Raw genomic sequence first — 22,596 nt, 5'->3', positions numbered from 1 at the left:
CCTGTGTGGGGCGGTGCTCCGGACCTAGAGGTCTGGGCCTCTCTGTGGTCCCACCTGGTGCTCAGGTGGGCCTCAGGGACGACAGATGCAATCACCCCGCCTCGGGCCCATGAGCACCGCTGGGCAGGAGTTACAGCTATTCAAAGTGATTGTCCTATATCCCTGTATTATTGATCTTCTTTTTTTTTTAAAGATTTATTTATTTATTTTATGATAGACATAGTGAGAGAGAGAGAGAGAGACAGAGACACAGGAGGAGGGAGAAGCAGGCTCCATGCCGGGAGCCTGACGGGGGACTCGATTCCGGGACTCCAGGATCGCGCCCTGGGCCAAAGGCAGGCGCCAAACCGCTGCACCACCCAGGGATCCCCCCCCCCACCCCGTATTATTTATCTTACATTTAGTTATATATTGTTAAGGTTTATTACACAAATACATATGTAGCTGATGATGAAGGAATTTACTAGGATTTTTGTTCTCCTTTAATGTTTGTCAATTTGCACAAAGGCAGACTTCAGGAAAGACCGTAGTAAATGTGGCTCTTTCAAATGCTTCTTCTGAACCCAAACTGCCCAATAAACACGGTCACTCGGAGAATAAATGATGACAGCGTTAGAAGTGCCGAGTAGTAAAGCAAACAAATAGAAGAGCCAAGAGAGGTCTAAGAGCAAAGAAGAAAACACATCCAATAGGAAGTTGAGGTAGAAACTTTCTCGATAAATGAACACTTTTATTTTTGCCACAAAGGCACCCACACTGTTGCCGCCCTGCACCGCGCACGCCCAGATGAAGGGGTCCTGGGGCCCGCAGCGCCATCAGCCGGGAGGGACCTGTGCACAGTGCACACAGGTGGGCCTCCGCACCACTAGGATGGGGAGTGACCTAGAAGGAGGTCACCCAGAAGGAAGGGTCTCAGCGCTTAGCCGCGGTCAGCTGGCCGCCTGTCAGCCGTGCGCCAGAGCACGCGGCATATCCGACGTCTACACCCGACGCAGAGGAGCAGCATCCTTTCCCTGCTAAGAAGCAACATGAGACGGTTGTCAGTAAGAGAAACTAGTATGAACCTGGGACTTGTTGGTCCCAGCTGAATGTTTCCTAGAATTACCTGCTCCCTAAGGGACCCCTCTGTATCTTCTCAAAGTTCACCCCGTGTCGGCTCTCTTGGAGATGGCTTCTGAGCTTCTGCAAGCGTCACCCTTTTTTATGTGATGGAAGTGCCCTAATTCTAGAACCTGTTGGAAACAACAAGAAAACCAAGGTTATAAGTAATTTTTACTTCTGAACGGGTCTGTAGGCCCTGTGCAGAACGGCGGGGGAGGAAGGCGAGACCGCAGTATATGGCTGACACCGAGGGTTATGGCGCAGATGTCACTGCAGGGAAACTACAGAGTTCACGTGGGTACAGGAGAATGCTTGGGAAGAATACCAGAGTAATAAGTCCTCCAATGTTCATAATTTTAAAAAATCCCCCAAATGGGAGGAAGTATATAGTTTTTTCTGAATAGGTTAGAGATGAGAGAAAGTGGAAGTCAGCTTTCCACGGCTGGGAAGCCCTGGAGGCCTCGTGCTCACGTGGACAGGGGACCTGGCACCTCCCCGGGTGTCGCTTGCCATGCGGGCCGTGTCCGTAGGGTGTGCAAAGCCAAAATAGGTTCACTCAGGCCGAAAGGACTCCCTGACGACAATCCACCTGTTTCATATTTGCCACTAATTATCAGAAAAGCCCAAGAACTGGTAGATGGTTTTGGTGATAGGAACCTCCAGACGTGCAATGACAGAAGCGTCGCCGACGACTCCACTTCCTTCTGCGCACGTGGGGACCCGGCCGTGTCGCCGGCAGAGGCTACTGGTGGCTGCTCTGCCCACGATCAGTATTTGTGGTGAGCGGCCATTGTCGTAGCCACTTTGTCATTCTCTTTGGATGTTTCCCCGCACAGTTAATTTTCACTGTGATCCTGAAGAGTTTTACCCCGTCACCATTAGGCCCTGTGGGCCCCCTTTCAGGAAGGAGAGTAGAGGGGGCACAGGGTCCCCGCGGCCCCCAGAGGCAGGTGTGCTCAGAGCCGTGACGTGCTCACTCATCCTTCCCCAGCCTTTAAAACCTACACGCGAACGCGTTCCTCGCACTACGATTCTAGTTTTGCGAGGTCGTGGACCACACATGGAGGAGGGCATCCCGTGTGTTGGGCTCCTCCGTGTGCGTGTAGCTGTTGATGACTGTTCTCAATAATCCGCGTTCTGAACGTTCACAGTGAGTTCATTTTCCCGTGGAAGCTTGTTTGCAGCCGCCGTCACACGTGCCGGGTGAGCATCCCGCGTGCGTCCTCGGGCCGCCTCGCCCTGCCCCAGCGGGGAGGGGGCTCAGGGTCGGGGCGAGCGGCGTGGGCTCTGCGTGGCCGTGCCGGTGTGTCCCACGCAGCTGCTCCGGCGTGTACTCCGCTCAGCGTGTGCACGGCCGATCCTTTCCCTTCCTGGTTTTCCTCTTCACTTCCACTTGTGCTGTGATCTCGGACTTACGGGAAAGTTACAGGAATAGTGCAAAGATTTGCTATAGATGTTTATTTATACAGATAACTTTTTTGGGAACCGTTTGGAAGTTGGTCTGGGTGCTCTCTGCCCCATGTCGTCCAGTACGTATGACCCCGAAACAAGGACGGCCTCTCAGCAGCTCTGCGGTGCGGTGATCAGACTCAGAAAACCACCAGCGATGCAGCAGCGTCATAAAATCCTAGGCTTTCATCCGATTTTGCCAGCTGTCCTCATAAAGCCTTACATCTGGAGAAAACCTTGGCCCCTCGGCTCCTCCGGACCAGCCTCTTGGTCTTCTGTATGTTTCGTGACATGAACCTTCTGGAAGATGCAGACAGCCGTGCTGTAGCGAGCATGGGATGTTGCAGTGTCCATGATCGGAGTGCGGTGACGCCCCCAGGGCTGGAGCCACCACAGCGATGCTCTGTTCTCTGCGCGTCCTGTGCCGGGTTCCAGGTGGCCGGCGTCCCGTTCCTGGGGGTGCTGACCCGACCACTGGGGTAAGGTGCTGCTGCCGGGCTTCCCTGGAGAGTCAGCCTTTCCTTTTTCGTCCATAAGAATCTTGTGGCAGATGCTGTGGGAGGTGCAGATGCCGTGTTGCTCCCCAAGCCCTGACCTCTGGCTTCAGCACCCTGGGTGACGGCGGTGGCCCCGGGTTCAGCAGCCACGGGTGTGGTGGCGACGGTGGCCGAGTTGTCACCACGTGCAGCGGTTGGCTTTCTCCTACTGAGAACTTCCCTCTCTTCTTCATTTATTTCTTATCTGTTTATTTATCTAAAGTAGTTTGGAGCCATGGATTCTTATTTTATTAGCCAGGTTGATTCTTCCTTAACATGATTTGTTCTGGTGCCCACAGGGTCCAAGCTTGCCCGATGGCGGCCCCTTCATGCCGGCCCCTCCCGCGGGTCCCCGCGCACTGGCGCCCCGCACTGCTCTCCGCGATGCAGGACAGTAGTTGGGCCTCCCGTGGGCCTTCCCTGCCCTCCCCTGGGTCTTTGTCAAGTTCTGTTCTCAGGACCAGCATTTGGAAAGCCAGCTCTGCCCGCAGGCTGTGCCGACCTTGTCCCTGGCTGTGAGCAGGCCACGCTGGCAGGTGGACACGCGTGCAGGGACACCCATGCACGGCCTCCCACCCAGGTGGGTCCCCGTGACCCGCAGAGCCCACGCACACGCACACCCTCTCCCCAGGTGGGTCCCCTGTGACCCGCAGAGCCCACGCACACCCTCTCCCCAGGTAGGTCCCTGTGACCCGCAGAGCCCACGCACACACACATACCCTCCCACCCATGTGGGTCCCCATGACCCATGGAGCCCACGCACACTCTCCCCCCAGGTGGGTCCCGTGACCTGCAGAGCCAAGGCCACCACTTCTACCTCTACCTTGTGTGGCTCCACAAGGCCCAGTGACCCCCTCTTTCCCGTAGTGTCACCCCTCCTCCCACAGTGAGAACCCTCCCTCCCTGTTTCCCTAATCTCGGTACTTGCTGATTTAATCCCAGAATAGGCTCCGAAAGAATTCCTCAATCTGTGCCTCCAGGGGAGAGCAAGGCGCTCACCGAGTCGGGTGTTTGTTCAGCGGGTGCCGTGAAATACGGCCCGAGCCCTGCGTCTCCGAGCTGCGTGGGTCGCTCGTCGCGCCCCGTCCTGGCCTCCGCGGTTGTGTTACTCACTTCAGATGTGGTTTGGTTCATTTGTTTGTTTGCATTTCAGTTTTTCCCTCTCTTCATACCTTTTTATTTTATTTATTTTCACTTTCTGAGTGTGTGAGACGGGAGTGCCGTGCCGTCCCTGCAGCCAGTGGTGGGTGAGAAACGGGACCGAGAGGCGTGGGGCCCCCGCGTGGCCCGGCTTCCCCCGGGGCCGCCTGCCCCCAGCTCCGCCCTGAAGGAGAGAAGAGCAAACACACGTACTTTGGATTCCGTGTTGCACCCGAGGAGCATCACAGGTAGCGCTCTTGCACGCGCTGTCGCACACCGGAGCGGCCCCGGAGCCCTGCCGCCCCCCCACGGAGCCCCCGCCTGCACTGCCCGGGAACGAGCGTGTGCGCACGTGCTGCCTCCGCTGGACCTGCACCCCCAGGCTGCCCCTGCGGGCGGATGTCTACGGAAGATGAGCAGACGCATCCTTGGGTTCGATTTTGCACAACGTGCCCGTAGGAAGCCTGCGCCGGTTTGCGGTCCCGTGCCCCCGCCCGCTGCGCCTCTTCCCACGCGGTTTGCAGAGCAAAGGGTGTTACTTCTTGCCAATCTGACAGATAAGGAACGGAATGTCCGTGTGAAGGCCTCTTTCTCTCCCGACGCCTTTGGCCTGTTTTTCTATCTGGATTCTGGTCATCGTTCCCACAATTTTTAAGCACTTTTAATACATGAGGAATTTTAGACTTTATCTGGGAGGTAGATTGCAAATACTTTCCCCTAATCTGTCCACTGGATTTTGAAATCTTTGTAGTGCTCCTTTGCCATGTAAAAGCACGCCCCCGACCCCACCCCGGCACGGTTCACGTTTACCAATTTCTCCCTCTCCCTCCCCCTCCCTTCCCCCTCCCCTTCCCCTTCCCCTTCCCCTTCTTCTCTGCTTCTGGCTCTTGAGTTGCAATGGGAAAGCTTTCCTCTGTTCCCTGCATAGGAGGAACCCCCACGTCTTGTTCTGGGGCTTGTGTTAGTTCACTTTTTACGGCAGGTCCCTGGTCCGAGAGGCATTTATACGCGCGTGCGTGTGAGGTGTGGACCTAGTTGTATCTCTTTCCAGTGGCTCCCCAGGGGGCCCAGCACCATCGGTTAAACAGCGAGCGGTCCAGACGCCACCTGTGCCGCGCTGGCCGGTCTGCCTGTCTGTGTGTCCGTCCTCCGCTGCCTCAAGCACGGTGGCTCCCGGGCTGTTTTACGGTCCGGCTGGAAGCGTCAGTGGCCCTCCCACACCTGGTGCACGTCTGTCCCGTCGCGGCCCTCGGGCTGGCGCGGGTCAGTGTGCCTCCCCCTGCCCTGCGGCCCCCAGCCGCGTGTACCTCTCCCTCGTGTCTTTGTGTCCCCCTCCTGGTTATCTCCTCCGCACTATTTTACAGTTCTCCAGTTTTCTCTCCAGCCGTAGCCGATGGATTACTCAACTTACTCATTTAGTTTTTAATTTTAATCATTAACCGTTTTTTCCTTACAAGCTGTATTTGGGTCATTTTCCGACGTGCCTGACCGTTTTTGATGTTAGTGAGGACAGGTGGCACGCAGTCTCAGTCTCCCCCTGCGCGCCCCTCCGGCGGAGCTTCGGGCTCTTACGGCCCCTCTGGCAGGTGGAGACCGCGGCAGAGAGAGGTTACGGGATCCGGGGCTGCGCAGCTGCTGAGTGACAGTCCCCGACAGCCACTCGCTCCCTGGATGACCCTGTTTGTTTCTTCACGCCTGGTGTTGAGATGCAGTTTGTGGTCAGATCAGATTTTCCTGTAATTGGAGTCTGCCCTGGCCTGACCTCCACTCCCTGGGCCATTCCCCTGCGTTTGATTTTAGATTGTGACTTTATGCCTCATACTGTTGTACCGACGTTCTTGGGGGTTGGGAACACACCCATCCAGGGGCGATGTGTGTCTGTGTCTGCCTGGTGCGGAGCGGCGCAGGCCTGGGCAGCGTCACCTGGGATGCACTTCCAGATGCATCTGCCCCAGTGTCTGTGTCAGGTGTCGGAGGTTGTCGGATTCTCCCCCAAAGCCCTGCCAGGGGTCTGTGTCGTGGACCCTGGGGTAGTCATGTCTCTTGATTTGCCCTCCCCACGGTGTCAGGGCTCCTGGGTGTGTCCCTTCGCAGGGAGGTTTCCCAGCCTCCCTGGGGGTCCATGGCCCCGTCCCCTCCTGCTCAGCCCCCGGCTTGGTCTCCTGGTCTTTAGCGGGGGCCCGAGTCAGGTGGCAGCCTCAGGATGGGGTGAGGTCCTGCCCGCCGAGGGTTCCTCACTCCCATGCCAGCTCGGCTGTGCTTGGAGAAGGATCTAAACACTTGACGCCACGTTGCCAGACTCACAGGCTTCTCTGGGCCGCTCGGCTTTCTTCTGAGGACGCTTATTTTCACGAGGAGCGAACCTTGTCTCCCATGACGTCAGGCGGCTGGCCTGGGGATGCGGAGGCCTGCCCAGTCACATCTGCTAAGTGACGAGGAAGACCTCGATGGTTCCTGACCGCGCTGCCCGATGTGAAGAGCGGGCCAGGGTCTATGCCCGTCCTTCGGCCTCCAGAGGACGCTCCCGGAGCATGGCCGGCTCTCGGGCTCTGCTCTGAGCCCTCGCTTCCACACTGCTGAGGTGACTCCCTGCCGGTCCTGTGTCGCTGGTCCCGTCGAGGACTGCTGGTACTGCCTATTAAGAGTATATTTAAAACTATGACATGAGTGCGAGCAGAAGCCAGACCGTGCTGCCGAGCACCCCTGGGTGCCGGTCGGAGGAGGAGCCGGGGAGCGGGCGAGGAGCCTGCGGTGTGTCCGGCCTCCCTCCCCTCGCCTTCCCGGGCCCACGCACAGCGGTTGGGCCTGGCGAGGGAGCTTTGTACACCGGCTTCTGCCTCAGCCCGTGGGCACCCGGCATGTGCTGGGCGAGGCCACCCGAGTTGTCTTCCCGGGATGTGCCCTCCTCGGCTCCTTGCCCCGCAGCCCCACTGACCAGGAACGCGTGCCCTGGCCAGTGCGAGGACAGAGGTGCAGAGACACTTGCCAGCCGTGATTGCACCTGTCCTGGCAGGACCAGGAGACTTCATCGTGTAGACGAGGCCCGAAAGGAGGGCGCTTTGCCTCAGGCCACCTGCCCGTGCCGGCCCTGGGCCTCGGACCGGGGGCCCTGCTTTCTGCCGAAGCTCTCTGTCCATTTTGCCAGGCCGCGTCCGTGGGGCCAGCGTGGACAGGCAGGCCACAGATTCCCGTCGTCTGTGCTGGGCTGCCGGGTGCCGGGTGAGCTCCCCGAAGGACGGTTGCAGAGATGAGTGGCACTTCCCTGGGCCGTGCTGGCAACAGCGCCGAGGTTCTTGTTCCAGCGACTGTGCTCATTTTTATGGAAGGCAGATATGAGAGTTTTAATTTAGTTGGACACGCAAGGAAAAGCCTGAATTTGGCTTCCTCTGTAGCAGTGCAGTGGTTCATTTTTCTGAACAAAACTGTAAATAACAGTCGAGTGTTTGCTTTAGAATGGAGGACGATAGGGAAGACTTTTTATTATCTGGCCTTGGCCTTCTTTCAAATAACGGAGGAAGGAAGGGGAGGATGTAAAATTGTGTGTGCCCGTGTGTGTGCGCACGTGTGTGCCCGTGTGTGTGCACCTGCACACTGACCCCTCGGCGGCCGCAGGTGGAGGTGCTCGCGCGGGGCCGTGTTCCTCGCAGGTTATGCGCCGTCGGGAGTGGGGCTCGCGTGGCTCCTCACTGGCTGTGGGGCAGGGATGGTGGCGTCTCTCGTTGGCCCTCGTGGACCTGGAGCACAGGGCAGAGGGCATGGTGAGGGCACTGCGGTGGCTTAGGTGGGCAGCGTCCCTGCCGCCCCCCAGGCCACTGCCCAGCCCAGGGTGGTGACCCGTCCCCGCCCTTGGAGGTCCAGGAGTGAGCACGCATTGCGTCCGGTGCCTTTCCATTGACTGATGATGATGACTTTACCCTCCTATTGGGATCCCTCAGGTCTAAACTGAGACTGTCTGGTTGTGATTTTTGTGACTTTGGGTTTTTCGTGGAGACTTCTGTTGAGCAGTATTCTCTCTCCCAGCACATGATGTTACTGCCAGAGGGGACCGCGGGATCTCTGCTCTTGGGGAGCATGTCAAGTAATCCTTCCTGAGCTCCTTAGCCCCGGGAGGGGTCTTGGGATCGGGTGGGCCTTGCCCGCAGGTCCCCCTGCTGCGTCACCCTGGGGACAAGCTGCTGTGGAGTTGTTAGAGCCGAGCATGGGAACTGCGTGTGAAATGCAGCTTAAAATATACATTTAATGTTTAAAACAGAAACATGAACTAGTAGTGCTTCTGTGGCCGTGTGTGACTGGGGAGGGGCCGCGCTGCCCCCACGCTGCCCCCTGCCCCTCACCTGGCAGAGGGTCCCGGAGCCCGTCCCTGGCCGCACGGCGCGGGGCTTCCTTCCAACAGAGTCCTCGGTATTCGGCGTCCTCTCATTTCTCGAATCTGTCATTTCCAACCTGCTGGCAGCACTCGGGCTCCTCCACTTCCCGGACGCGCAGATCGAGATGCTCGGTGTTGTGTGTCGGTGGATGGAGACAGCTGACGCTGGCTTAAGGGTGCTTCATCCTGCTATTTGTGTGGCATGTGGCACAACAGTCCGCACCGGCCCGGCTGGCTGCTTTGCCAGGGCCGAACGTTGCGACATGGAGCAGAACAAGTGTGCCGATGACTCCGGTCGTCTGCTCACGTGCCGTGAAGGCTGCTGAGCGCGAGGATGGGCATCCGCCGCTAAGGAGCGCAGGGAGCCCCGGTGGGGCCAGGCGCTGGGACACTCTGGGAGCTTCGTTTTCTTCTTTGTGAGATAGAACGAAGGCTGCTCGTCCTGGCAGAAAGCACGATGGGCCAGGCAGCCATCCCATGCCTGCGAGCTCCTCCGTACATGTAGGCAAACACCATTGGCATCGGATGCAGAGAGGATTATGGGATTGGTTTGTAACGGGACCTGACGGACTCATTCCCTTAGTGGCTGTTTAAGGAAAAACGGAGGGGAATACCAGTGATTGTCGCCTTTGTCCTGAGTTCCCGGGTCCTGCCGGGCAGCCCTGCTCAGGCTCAGCCCCCAGAGTGGCCATGGCAGCTTTTCCTGGGGACCTGGCCCGCGGGCTCAGGCCAGCACCCTGTCTCGTGTTCTCAAGGCAGGCTCGGCGGCTGCACAGCCTCTAGTGGGTACTGGTTGCTTCTCTAAGTTACTAAAAAAAAAAATTTTTTTTCCCTCTATTTTTATAGGCAGTGTAGCCCCCAACCCCAAGGAAAGTGTGGTCTTAGGTGGGAATACCAGCAGCAGTGCCCTTCTCTGGGAGTCTTTCAGATTGGAGCTGGGGCAGGAGGCCCCTTGGTGTCTGGTGGCTGAACGGGGGACATGGGCCTGGGAGCTGCTGTGTTCAGTTTGCAGCACCAAACGGGAAGAGAGAGGTGGGCAGGCCGGCGGGGCTGCAGTCCACGACCTTGGACCGTCGGTGGCACTGGTCCCCGAGGCTCCGGGGCTGCCTGGCACCCGACTTTCTTGAGAGGGCCAGGGTTTCTCTGGTTTCTGGGAGCTGCCCCAGGGGCTTTCCGCCCAATCTTCATTACTGCTCACGCAGGTACAGGTATGGCCTTCATCCTTGGCGACCAGAGGAGCCCAGACTTTACTGAATCAGATGACGGATCTGAACCTGAAGTAGGCGACAGTGGAGGGGAGGAGCATGTCTCTGGCCATGGCACCTGCTAACATGCAGACCCTGCCTTGTCTGCTCAGCAGGAAGGGGCCCCCGCAGGACAGAAGGGGAAGCAGAGGCAGGTGGGGAGCCTGGGAGAGGGGGGCCGGATGGGAAGCAGGCTGTGCTGCTCTGGCCCATCATTGCTCCCACACTGTGGCTTTAGTTTTGAGTGAAGTGGGAGGTGGTTGAAAAGACCTCCCTGTGTCCGACAGCTCTGGTACCCACTGAGTGCTCGCTCGTAGGCCTTTCTTAGCGTATGGCAGCACGTTGGCCCAGGAACGCGGCGCAGGCAGGTTAAAGGCAGGGTGTTCTTGACTGTCCAGCGGCCATGGCCCGGCAGTGGCTTTGGACATGGCTCCCCTGCAGCAGGGCAGCAGTGATTCAGGGGTCCCATCAAAGCAGTTTGCCCATGTGTCTGTTTTGGGGAAAGGCGTGTTTCAGGGGCTTCCGCTTTGCGCACAGTGACCCAGGCCTGGCCTCCCTTGCTGGCGTGAATGGGCTCTTCTCTGTTCCCTTTGACCCTGTGTAACCAGATCCATGTCACAAGAGAGACAGTCCCGCTGTGCGCTAGGTGGGACCCCCACCCCCCTCGCCCCCAGGTTAGGAAAACAACAACGTATTCCCAGGGCTTCCTCCAGGAGACCCTCCCAGGTAGCCGGGGGTGTGGCCGTCACCACGTAGGCCTCCAGGATGTCCTCTGCAGCCTCTGCTCTGCACTCTTTTTTTTTTTTTTTAAATTTTTATTTATTTATGATAGTCACACACAGAGAGAGAGAGAGGCAGAGACACAGGCAGAGGGAGGAGCAGGCTCCATGCACCGGGAGCCTGACGTGGGATTCGATCCCAGGTCTCCAGGATCACGCCCTGGCCAAAGGCAGGCGCTAAACCTCTGCGCCACCCAGGGATCCCTGCTCTGCACTCCTGACGCTCGTGTGCAAGGTCTGGTCTGCTCCGTGACATCAGGGGCTAAGGCCCTGCTTTTTGCCTGGGGCCCCTGTTTGCTTCTCCCCTTTGGAGGCAGTGCCTTTCCAAACTGGGGGTGCGGTGGGAGGCAGAGTCGGCCCTGCCTGGCAGGGGGTGGGTGCTGTCCGCTGTCCTGTGCTGTTTTTTTCTTCCTGAAGTTCTGAGCCTGTTTTCCTCCGGGGCTCAAGGAACATGCCTTAGCGTTGCCAGGCCTTCCCGCGGCAGCAGCCTCGGGTCCTCCGTGACATTGCACGCCCTTGGGGCTGGACTGTGCCGCTTGCCAGTTAAGTGTCGCGCTTGAAATAGCTCTCCCCCAGCAGGTGTCTGCTGCCCCTGGTGCAGCAAGGAGGGCAGGATCTGAAGTCCGTTGGACGCCACTGCCGTCCTTCCAAGTTTGCGCGCTGCTCCCTGCGGGGCGCTGGACCAGGCCCGGGCCAGATGGCAGACACGGGGTAGTGCTGGGGGCTTCTGCCCACGGCTGGGCGGTCCAGACCGCCGGGGCAGGGGCCCACTGCAGTTCTCGCCAGTCAGATCAGCCTCAGCCGCGTCTGTGTATTCATAAGAGAAAATTTTAAATTCTCACTTCCCCGTGTGCAGAATGGTTTACCAGGAGGCCAGTGATCGCCCTGGGCCGCTCAGCCGAGGACGGTTCTGCGGCTTGGTGGTTAGAGCTTGTGCAGGGTGGTTCACCTGGAGGCGGGTGGTTGCCCAGACCACTCAGCCGAGGAGACTCCCTGCGGCTTGGTGGTTAGATGTCTGCCCCGCGCGAAGCCCCCTAGATGCCCGACCGCCAGGTGGGGGCCTCTGCCGTGGGGACTCCTCCTTCTTGCCCAAAGCTGACTGGGCTACTCCAGGCGACTGTGGGAAACCCTGTGCCCCTCGCACCCTTGTACTTGACGCTGGCCCGCCTGTCGGCTCGGGTGGGTTCAGATGGCAGATGGCAGCCCTGGGGGGCCGCTGTGGAGCAGGCTCCTGAGAGGGGCGCCTCCCTCGCCTGCCAGCGTCACAGCCTCGGCCGTCGGGGTGCGCGTGGTGCACGTGGTGCGCGTGGTGCACGTGGTGCGTTTCCTTAATAAGAACCGCTGCTGCTTTCCAAGCTCGCGGAGGGGGTGCGGGAGCATAGCATCCCCGGGGGGCTCCGGAGCCCTGGCACCCTTGCTCTGAGGCCGTCCCTCCGCGTGCCTGACGTGCGTCTCCGCCCGGGGGCCCCGCTCCACCCTCGCTGCTGGGGCTCCGGGCGCTCTCTCGCCGGGACCCTCTGGAGCCTCCGTCCTCTACCTCCCCGGGGCTGAGGTCTGGGAGGCCGACCCCGGGCCGCAGAGAGCGCCCGCCTTCCTCGCAGCTGCACGTGGAGCGGGAAGAAGGAGTTGGGAGCGGAGCTGAGCGGGGGTCCGAGGCGGAGCAGTCGGCGTCCGGGTCTCGCCGCGGGGGCGTTCGCTGTGAGCGCCCCGGTCAAGCGCCGCTGCCCCCGGGCCTGTCGCCGCCCCCGAGCCCGCGGCCCGGCCATTCCCTGGGAGTCGGGAGCCTTGAGGCTGCGGTGACCCCGCGCAGCATCTGCTTGTTATGTAATGTGACAACACGGGGATGAAATAGAAACCAGATGTCGGGGCGGGGCCACGCAGTCCTCATCAGTGGGCGCCGGCAGGGCCCGGCTCCACTCTCCTCCGTTCCAGGCCCACGGCCCCGGGACGACGGGCTCCGGGGGGGCGCCTGGACCCAACCGAAGCCTTGGCTGACTGAGGCCCCGATCCAGTGCCATCCGCTCTCCTGAGAAACTGCACGGGATTTTCCGCGCCCTGTTACGTAAGTGCGGAGGTGGCTGTGCGTGGCCTAGTGACCTGCTAGCCGGGGTCCGTCTGCCGCCTCCTCCCCGGCCTCCGTGCTCTGTGTGTGGGGTGTAAGGGGGTCCGCGGTGCGCCAGGCAAGTGGCCGGGGCGCGTGTGCCGCCCGCAGATAGCGCCGTGGGCACCGGGACCCCCCGCCAGCCCCTGTGCCCAGCGCGGGGCGCCGCCGACCTCTCTTGGGATGTGGGAGGCCCCGTCACCTGCGCTCTCTGCCCGGGTGCCACGAGCCCCGGTCTTTGCCCTGACACAGAGTGCCTCCCTCTCGGGCAGCGACAGCCGTCAGGATGGTGGGTGCATGTTTCACTTTTGTCTAAAAACCGAAAATACCTCCTTTACCATTATTTTCCATTCGTAGGCTGATCTTCCAGAGAGATCTGTAGGTTCGGCACTTTGCTAAGAAGATCCTCTGGAAACAAAACCTAGGAATCTTGGCTAGCGTCTGTCACCCCTGGGTTGCTTTAAAGCCTCGCGGAATTAAGTTCTTGTTAGGAACGGCTGTGCTGAGGGTCATCCCGACATCCTGGGTTCCAGGGACCCAGCTCAGGGAGGCAGAGCCAGGTCTGTGGTTCCTTCTAGTCCCCAGCGTGAACCTTCCCGCTGGGTTCTCACTTTCTCATCTCTGAAACGATGGCCGGTATTCGTGGAGTGCTCCCTGGATGCTAGGCCAGTGCTAAGCGTGTGAGTGAAATCTCCTACGTAATCCTTAAAGCACACCTATGAAAGTAGGTGCTCTTATGACCCCATTTCACTGTGAGGAAATAGCCCAGGGAGGGTGGATGCTGTGCCCGGGGTCAGTGGGGCAGGGCCTTAGGAGACAGGACGTCTCTGGCTCTTTCCAGCTCTTGGCTGTGGCCTTCTCTTCCGGGGGGGACGCGGGGCCTTCGCCGCCTGATGCTCCTGGGCCTCGGTCTTCAGTTTGTGCGGGAACGTCAGAGGCCGGGGCAGACCCTCACCCTGACAGTGAGATTGTGTGCCGTTCCTAAACCCCTGGTCCTAGGAGAAAATGTAAAACACTCCAGTAGCTTTATTCTATTATGATTGTCCAAAATGAGAACTTGAAAAAAAAAAAAAAAACCCACCCAGTGGCATTTGGAAGACTAAGCATGGTTGTCAGAAAATTATCCAAGTAAGTAGAACTTTTCCTAAAATCATTTTCTCAAACAGGAGTTGTCCTTTGACCATTTAGAAAGCCGTGTTTAGGATCCACGGTGGGCCGTGAGAGCTGGTGACGTGGTGGGCCCCCGTTTTCCAGGCAAGTGCGGGGCTGATGGCACCACGCAGAGCCCCAGGGCCTCTGGCTGGTCCGGCTGCCAGCCTTTACGTCCCACCGGGTCCCAGCAGGGGCCGTGGGGCATCACAGGGAGGCCGCAGTCACGTCTCGTCTCACGCTCTGAGGTGCTTTGTTTCTAGATATAACCCCTTCTTCGTGGTTCTACAAACAGCCCATGTTTGTCTAAGGGTCTCGGGCTCGGACCCCACCCGCACAGACGGCTGCTGGGGCACGGAGCCCACTCCGGGTACCAGGCTGTGTGCCCAGGGCTCTTGTCCTCCCTCGTGTCAGGTTTCCAGACCCTTCCGGGCACCTGATGCCATAAGAAGGCAAAGCATGCATGGACACGGCCTGAGAAGGATCTTGCTGGCAGCGCGGCCCCTGGAGGGTGTGAGGCCAGAAGATGAGCTTGAGGAGCACAGCCGGTACTGCTCCCGTGGGCCCTGCGGCTCCCTGTCCTGCCGGGCGGGGGTGCATAGCTCCCTAGGGCGGCGGAGCAGGAGGCGGCACGGGGTTCAGGCCCTCCTCGTGCACCCCCAAACGCCCCATGCATCTCAGAAGCACTTTCCAGAAGGTTCTCTTTGAATAGTCCCTGCATGGTGTGGGGCTGGGTGGGAAACAAGATGAGGGTCAGCGGCCAGTGTCTGGGGTACCCCGGGGTGGGGGTCCTGCGTTTGCTCTTACCGTCCCCACACCGCATCCCCCGGTCACCGTGCAAACCAGGTGGGTGCTGGGGCCAGGCAGTGTCCGTGCTTGAGGGCCTAGGTCCTGCCCTCTGGCGGGCTGTGCTGGGGACCCTGCCCCGGGAGGCCAGCCCTGTCGTTGAGCAGATGTCCGATGGCTTGTTTTAAATGAAGAGCATCTTGTCCTACTTATGTGTGCTTGTTTTTGCGTGGGGACCGAGGCTGTGAGGCGGAGTGAGGCGGAGTGTGGTCAGGGCACTGCTGGTCCGTCTGCGTGAGGGGCCCAGACCGGTGTTCGCCCAGGACCACTTGGCCCGGGAGCAGGCGTCCGCCGCCTCAGCCAGTGACTCCGAGGGCCTCCTTGTCCTCGGTCCCAATCACTGACCTTTGGCCTCGGGTCAGCGGCCTGCATCCGACCGTCGGGCCGCGAGAGTCCTGCGGGGCTGAGCCTTGCCTGCCTTCTAAGTGTAGGAAGAGATGGGAAGTGTCAGGAAAACAGCAGACATTGGGGATTTCTTCAGAGAACGGACTACCGGGGAAGAGCCCGGTACCTGTGAACCCAGATCCATCATCACTTTCCAGAAGCAAGGCTGAGGGGGGCGTTCTCCGAGATCTTGAACCCTCCTCCGCTGATTGTTGGAGTGTGATGATTCTGTCCTGCGGGCAGTCTGGAGGAGCAAGGGTAATTCCTTCTGTGGGGAAATGACCGCGCCTCCGCGTTTACCCGCAGTGCACAGTCCTCTATCATCTGAAAGCCCGGAACCCGATACTTGTCTGTGTTTGCTGCCTGCCTGGTCATCCTGGATGTCGTTCAGATTCATGGCCTGTGAGGGCAGCGACAGCTGTGTTCCCAAATGTGTTTAGGTAATGGGGCTTCGGAAAAGTGTTTGTTAGGGACTTGTCTGTGCAGATTAACTGGCGTGTGCGCTGTGTGTGTGTGTGTGTGTGTGTGTATAAATACATTTAAATTGGAAATGCAAGTTTCATTGGTCCATTAGTCTAGGGATGGCTGGAATTTAGTAACTAAATGAAACTAAGCTGCACATATGCAAATAATTTGAGCATGATTGAAAACCAAACTGAGTTCTTATTTATCCTGCCTACAAATCTGGAAACTTGTAGAACTTATTTTGGCTTTCTCTTTGAAAACAATTCATGCAGAAATAGCATTATATATGCAAAAATACAAAAAAGGATAAAGAAAAAACAAGCCCTTTGCCCCTTTCCATGCTCTCTCGCAGAGTGGCTTCCACAAAGGACGGGGCAGGAGCGGGCTGTCCTGCCATCAGCTTTTAGGGCCTGGGGAGGACGCCCGTGGCACGGCCTTCAGGGAGACCCGGGCTCCCCAGGAAAGGGGGTGCAGACCCCCAGCGCTCACTGAACCAGGCTTCTCAAAGCTGCGGGAGTGAGCGGGGTCCCTGTCACCGTCCAGAGAATGCACTGAGCATAGAGGCTTGCCACACAGACTCCTCACATCAGCTGCCGGTACACCTGCCGCCTCGTTGAGGAACCCGTGGGCCACCAGCGTGCGTGAAAGCTTACCGCTGGGTCACTGTCCCTCTAGCTGGGGAGCACCGCAAAATAGACCTAAAACAAGTAAGATGAATGTGGCTCTATTTGTGCTATTCTAATTGATTTCTCACCTATACTTGGGTTAGAGAAACACCCGCTGAGCCTTCGGGGACCCAGAAAGTGCTAGACTCCCTGAGTGACCCAGGAAAGGGTGCCGTCCAGACTGTGTGGACCTCACCGATGCCTTTGGCTCCGCCCTGTGTGTCACCGTGAAGACCTGGGCCCCAAATCATTTTCCTTCCCTTCACTTCCCTTTCCTTTCCCTCTCCCTCCCCTCTCCCCTCCCTCTCCCTTCCTGCTTCCTCCCTTCCCTCTCCCTCCCTTCCCTCTCCCTCCCTTCCCTCTCCCTTCCCTTCCCTTCCCTTCCCTTCCCTTCCCTTCCCTTCCCTTCCCTTCCCTTCCCTTCCCTTCCCTTCCCTTCCCTTCCCTCCCCTCCCCTCCCCTCCCCTCCCCTCCCTTCCCTCTCCCTCCCTTCCCCTCTCCCTTCCCTCTCCCTTCCCTCCCCTCCCCCTCCCTCTCCCTCTCCCTCTCCCTCTCCCTCTCCCTCTCCCTCTCCCTCTCCCTCTCCCTCTCCCTCTCCCTCTCCCTCTCCCCTCTCCCCTCTCCCCTCTCCTCTTCCCTCTCCCTCTCCCTCTCCCTCTCTCCCTCCCTCTCCTAGCTAGCTCTAGAAGACCATAGGCAGAATCCTGTTTTTCCACTTGAAAATAAGCGTCGTTTGTACAGCGTCATTCCTAATCCCCACTGAACAGGCTGGGAAACGGGGAGAGCAGCGTCTGCAGGCGCGAGGGGACAGCCGGGCGGCTGGGCTCCTGACCCCCGGGGCCTCTTAGCGGAAGGCCGCGGTGTTTTCGGAGCCGGCACAGGGGAACATCGCCGTCTGTGCGGAACTTTCCCTCAGGCCCGGATCTCCCTTTGAAACAGCACGTCTTTTGAAGGAGCAAGAAGTTTAAACAGACTTAAACTATTTATTTTGACACACTGAGCGTTTAGGACGTTTTCACGTACGCTGTGATGTGCCTTCCACGGTAACTCCCAGAAGCCTCGGGAGTTCGGCTGGGCCTGGCGTGCGAGTGTGCTTTACACGTTACTAATAACGGAGGAACACCGTGCCACCACCTAGCGTCCCTCCCTCACCATCCGCCCGGTGACTGCACGGTGCACCCCACTCGACCCTCAGGCAGGTAGTGAGCCCTCTTGCACCAGGCGCAGGCCCGTCCGTGCCCACCCAGGGCCTCGTGGATCGAGGGCTTCCTGGCTCCGCCTTGCACATTTGCGGCATTCGTTTCATGGATGTGTGAGGGTTGAGCACCCGAGGTCGGCAGGCCTCGGCGGGGAGGCTGGGGTGGAGATGCAGGCCCCTGATGTGGGAGCTGGGCTGCGAGCTCAGGGGACCCGGGGAGGGGGGCGGCGCGGAGGGCCTGAGGGGGCCACTGGTCACAGAGAGGGGCATCCTTAGTCGGTGCTCGACGGGGCGGGAGCTGGGGACCTCGAGGCTGAACGCTGACAGGGACCCCAGGGAGGGGACCTCGGGCATCGCGGGGGTTCCAGAGCCCCCCACCAAAGGTCCTGGGCCCGGGCCTCCCCAGGGGCTGTGGGTGAGCGCAGCACCCCGCTGTCTGTGCAGAAAGCACAGCTGCCAAAGCTTCTTTTTAAGAATGAGGAGTGGGGCTCCGGTTGCTGCAGGACGCAGCTCACCAATGAGCTGTTTTTACAAATGACGTGGACGGCGTTCAGGGGCGACTTAAAGTTGTCACTTGACGAGCAGACCATGGGGGCAGCAGCTCGACTGGTTGGTTGGTTTCCTCCACTGTGAGTCAAAGAGAAGCACTGAAAATGTTATGACCAGAGGGTTTCAGGAGGAGAACGAAGCCAAACAACTGCAGTGAGCAGATCCCTGGGGGAGCAGTTGGGCCGTGCCTGTGGCCAGCGGCCGCCTCCCTGCAGGGCGCAGGTCTCCTCCCGCCCCCAGAGGTGCGGGGACACAGCCAGGGACGAAACCGGCCCCCTTTGTCTAGAGGCCAGGTCTGGGCGACCAGGGGAAGCAGAAGCTCACCCAGGTACTAGAGGAAGACAAAAGTAAAGCAAGAAGCAGGTATTTCTAGTTGTCACGTCCTGGTGGCCTCCCGGAGCCCCGTCCTTCCAGCCGCCTCGTGCCTGCCCTTGCCCTGGCCGGTCATGAGGCCCGGGCCCTGCTCAGGACAGCAGGGTGACCGTCTCTTGGGCCCCCTCTTGGGAATACGAATCCTCGTGTCCCACACGCTCCGCAAGGACTCTGATGGGAAGAATTCAACCTGAGAGCCACTTTTGGGGAAGGGGAGAGAGGTGACTTGCTTTTCTTGGGAGCAATTATCAGATGACTTCTTCCACCGACAGCTTCGCCCACAGCGGGTGCTCGTTTAAAACACCTCCCGTCCACCTGGCACTGCTACCCTCAGGCCAAGAGGTGGGTGCTGTCTTCCTGGGGGGCCGGCCAGCGATGCCGAATGTCGCTGGGCGTCGTGGTTCCTTCCATGCTGCAGCTGGAAGAGGTACTGGTTGAGGTGTTCGGGGCCGTGGGCTAACGCAGCACGTGGAGGCCCCTCCCACGAGGAAGCGCTTCTCCCTGGTCCTGCCGGGGCAGGCCTGCGCGTTGCCTTGAGGGCTTCCGCGAGTTTCCCGCAGACCTGGATTCCACACAGGGGCCCGACTCCCCACTCCCGTCCCAGCTCGGCAGCTTTAGACCTGGGCCCGCGTGACCACGGGCGAATTTGCCGGCGCTGTGCTTGCCCTGACTCGGAAGCGGGCCGCCCAGAGGTCCCTGGAAGCGGCCTCCCGACAGCTCCTTCGGCCACCGCCTGCCGATCCCCTGAAGGGTCCACGCGCTCCTGTGCAGAAAATGTGCTCCAACTAGAGCAGAGCCCTCTAACGGTGTGAGCCCCGCGGGGTCCCGGCTGTGGCTCTACCGGGGTGTGCCGGTCACTTCGGTGAGCTGTCGGCTCACAGCGTCAGTGATTGCCCGAACCCCCTTTCCACGGCTGCAGAATTGTCCCGGACTCCACGCGGGGATGACATGGTAGCGAGGGACGCGGAGGCCTTCTTATGTATTTTACCTTTAAGAAGGAAAAGCTGGGTAGCCCGGTCTCAGGCGTGATCTCTTCGACCCCAGCCAGTCCTCTGATGGCGAAACACACCGTGTTGGGACGATCTGCCCAGCCACCGCCGTCGGGTAGCGCTGCGGCGTGGATGGCATCTTCCTCGTGTGTGCGTCACGGAGGAGGGAGTGGACGGGGGCCAGCAGCATTCAGAAGCGTGGGCCCGCGTGGAGGGCCTCGCCTGGCCGTTCTGGGTCTGCGGGCCGCTCTTGCCCGAGAGACCTGAGTAACTTTGAGGGCAGATGGAGGACGGCTCCGTCCGGGCCGGACAGGCAGGAGGAGCCTCCGCAGCAGCGAGAGCCTCGCGAACTGTACAGATGCACCACAAAAGCCGGTACCATTGCTGATGGCGGCTGGGGGCAGGCAGGCGTCCTGGGGCCGGGACCTGGGGAGAGAGGAGCTGCTCCCTCTTGCAGAGCGTGCCTCCGGCCGTGGGGGCTGCGGGGCCCTTCGCCCGGGGGCAGAGGGAGGGGACAGCAGCACACGCGGGGAGCGGGCTTCCGCAGGGCGCACACGGTGGGGGGGGCCGGACCCGGCCCGTGAGCCCGGATGGCCCGGAGGGAAGGCCGCGTGGGCGCTCACAGGCCGTGGTGAGGACCGGCTCCCCCGTCCTGCGGCAGCCACACGGGTTTATGTGGACAGACGCGTGAAGTGAGTCATGGGCGTTTTGCTCTCTCCTCCCTCGTTCAGGCGATGTGCGATCATGGAAAAGGAGAAAAGCAAGAAGAGAGTTCTGGAAAAAGTCTGTAAGAACTGGTGAGGGGAAAACTGGGCGTTTTCACAGCTGCCCGGGCCTCGCGGGGAGTCGGAGGTGTGCTCTTTCCACTCGTGTGTTCTCATTCCCGTCCGCAGGACGCTCGGGCCGCTTCCCCCACGTTCCTGGAGCACAGGCGGCGGCCGCTGCGAGGCTGTTTTTTCCTGCTCACTTGGAGGAAGAGGAAAAGACACCACAACACAAAGATGGCTTTGTGAACGAGGGACCTCCCGGGTCCTCTGATCCAGAACTTTCCGCGATGGTGGAAGTGGCCTGTAGCTGCTGTGCCAGACACGGTCGCCCCTGGCCTTGGGTGGCGGCGGAGCGCTCAGATGTGGCCGGGGGGACCGGGGAGCAGAACTTTACATTTAATTTAATTTGAATTAATTTTAATTTAAGTAGCCACCTGTGGCTAGTGGCCACTTAGAGTCCACACCAAGGAAGGCTCTGGAAGGAGGACTTGAGGCTCTGTTCTTTATTCAGTTATTTGAAAATAGAAGGCTTAATCCGTTTGAATTTCCTGGTTGGATTAAAAAAGAGGGTTGCTTGTGCTGGGAATATTTTCACAGTGAGTGGCCTGGGCGGTGTCGGCACAGTGCTCGGTTTACGGCTCTTCTCCAGGCTGTTTGGGAGATGGCACGAGGGAGATCCTGTGTCACAGACGGGCACACCGACGGTTCCAGGCGGGGCTCACGTGGTCACGAGGGGCACACGTGCCCTCAGTGGTGCGTACAAGGGGGCCATCGAGGGGGTTCAGCCGAGGAGGACCTCAGGCCGTATCACCCCCGCCCCGTCCCCCTTCCCTCCCACCCCCGCCCCCCGCCCCTTCCCATCTGCTCTGTCCTCAGCTGTGTCCCTCTCATGTTACACACCCCGGGAGCAGCCAGCTCGAGCGGGCGGGGCAGCAGGACACACGGGCAAACGGACATCCAGATGGACTTTACACAGTCTGGGGGCTCTGAAGTCACTGGGAGCCAGCCAGTGTAGACAGACCTCACTCCACGATCCCACCCTTGACCCTTCCTCTCACTCGGGGAATCGACTCTCGTTGACGTGTGTGCTACGGGACGGGCCTCAGCCAGTAAGTAAGCGCGGCCCCTCGCCCGCCGGACGTCACGTGACCGTGTGTCGCTGCTCGTCCTTGCCCCGCTCGTGAAGGGCAGCCCTCTGCCTCTGGACCGGGCTCCCCTCGTCGTGTTTATGTGGCCCGGTGAGCGTGTGAGCCGCACCGAGCCGGCGTGCTCTTCCCCCGGCCATGCGTGCTGCGTCCCGCCTGGCGTAGCTTGGGGTCGCAGCCGGCTCTCTGCTGTTCCGAGAAGGAATTTCGATCCCTGATGTGCTGACCTCTGGGGACTGTTGGTGGTGACAGACGCCCCCTCCATCCCAATTTGTAAATATTTGATGAAGAAGGGGTGTCTCCCGACCCATTACGTGTTGGGGGAGGAAATAAGGTCATCCGTCGTGTGACGCAGTCCGCCTCCTTCATGCGACGTTCCCGGTAATGGGATGGAAATAATTCCGTGAAGGGAGACGCCACATGCAGCCCCTGGAGGTGGAGTGAGGGTTTCCATCCTGCTGGGTTCCGGGCACGTGCGCTCTGACGGGGGACCCGGGGCTTGGTGAGATGCAGCCAGTGTTCCTGTGACGTGGATCATCGTGTGCTGCTCGTTGGAACGGGGGCGGTGGGTGGTGGACGGGGCTGACCGCGCCCGAGGGTCATCGAGAGGTAGATGGGCTTCTCCCACGAGGTGCTCCGCGCTCGGGAGTCGCGAGTTGTGGTGCCTGTGCCGGACGGGGGTGGTGACGGCGCGGCGGCTGGCCAGGGTGTTGGCGGAGTTCGCACTCCGGCCTCAGGTGCCCTGAAGGCTCCCCCGAGTGAGGGGCTGTTGCGCCGATGGGCCCCCACCGTGAGTCAGGTTCCCCGTGACGCTCCGGGGCTGTGCCGGCCTGTGCGAGGCCACGGCCTGTCCAGGGGCCCGGCCCGATGGCCCCGGGAGCCGGGCTCGCATCCCAGGCTCGTCTGCTGCCGGGACGCCCAGACATCCCCCTGCCTGCCCTGAGCTCGCGCCTCGCTTTTGGGGGGAGGGTTATGTGGTTTGGTGCTTCTTGTGCTTCGGCCATTGATTATGTCATCGTGTGACCATATGGTGGGCACGTTCGCCCGTCGCGGTTGCGTCACACTGACCGACCCATGACGCCTGGGCCTCTCCCACATTTTACTTCCATCCCTGCCTTTTCCTGGCTCCTCGCCGCCTGCTTCGGTGACAGCGGTGATGGGGCCGGGCGCACGCTGCCACCACGGGGAAGAACACCAGGGACCTTGATGTCGTGAAAATCCGCCATCGCTCACTAGGCCTCCGTTTTCTCCGAGCTCTGGAGAGCCGAACGCCGTCTTGCTGAGCGTGTCTCCTCGGCTTTGGGTCCCCAGGCGCCGCGGTCTGAGCGGGCCGGGCCCCAGCCTGTCGGGT

General features: G+C 60.1%; 1 protein-coding gene and 1 long non-coding RNA gene across 6 annotated transcripts in view; one reads left to right on the top strand and one right to left on the bottom strand.

The window, feature by feature from the left end:
• HDAC4 (histone deacetylase 4) overlaps window positions 1–22,596 on the top strand; it is a 272,461-nt gene that overhangs the window by 57,995 nt on the left and 191,870 nt on the right. Inside the window, exon 1 of one of the 4 annotated variants that reach the window (XM_038574383.1) lies at window positions 12,508–12,677. The exons of the other annotated variants lie outside the window; for them this stretch is intronic. The gene's annotated coding sequence lies outside the window, so the exon portion shown is untranslated. Of the gene's footprint in view, window positions 1–12,507; window positions 12,678–22,596 lie in introns of those variants that run through there. 4 annotated transcript variants of the gene reach the window in all.
• Window positions 459–13,383, bottom strand: LOC111092423. Of its 2 annotated transcripts, none has more exons than XR_005378923.1 (3): window positions 13,055–13,383; window positions 1,106–1,232; window positions 459–1,016 (listed from the first exon to the last, which is right to left on the bottom strand). It is a non-coding gene; the product is annotated as an uncharacterized LOC111092423 (long non-coding RNA). The 2 variants fall into 2 exon arrangements; XR_005378922.1 differs by lacking the exon at window positions 13,055–13,383 and adding an exon at window positions 4,440–4,917.

The sequence above is a fragment of the Canis lupus genome, chromosome 25 (assembly GCF_011100685.1).
Source record: "Canis lupus familiaris isolate Mischka breed German Shepherd chromosome 25, alternate assembly UU_Cfam_GSD_1.0, whole genome shotgun sequence".
Lineage (NCBI taxonomy): Eukaryota > Metazoa > Chordata > Mammalia > Carnivora > Canidae > Canis > Canis lupus.
Note: the sequence above shows the minus strand (reverse complement) of the source record. Positions and strands in the feature narration are given on the sequence as shown.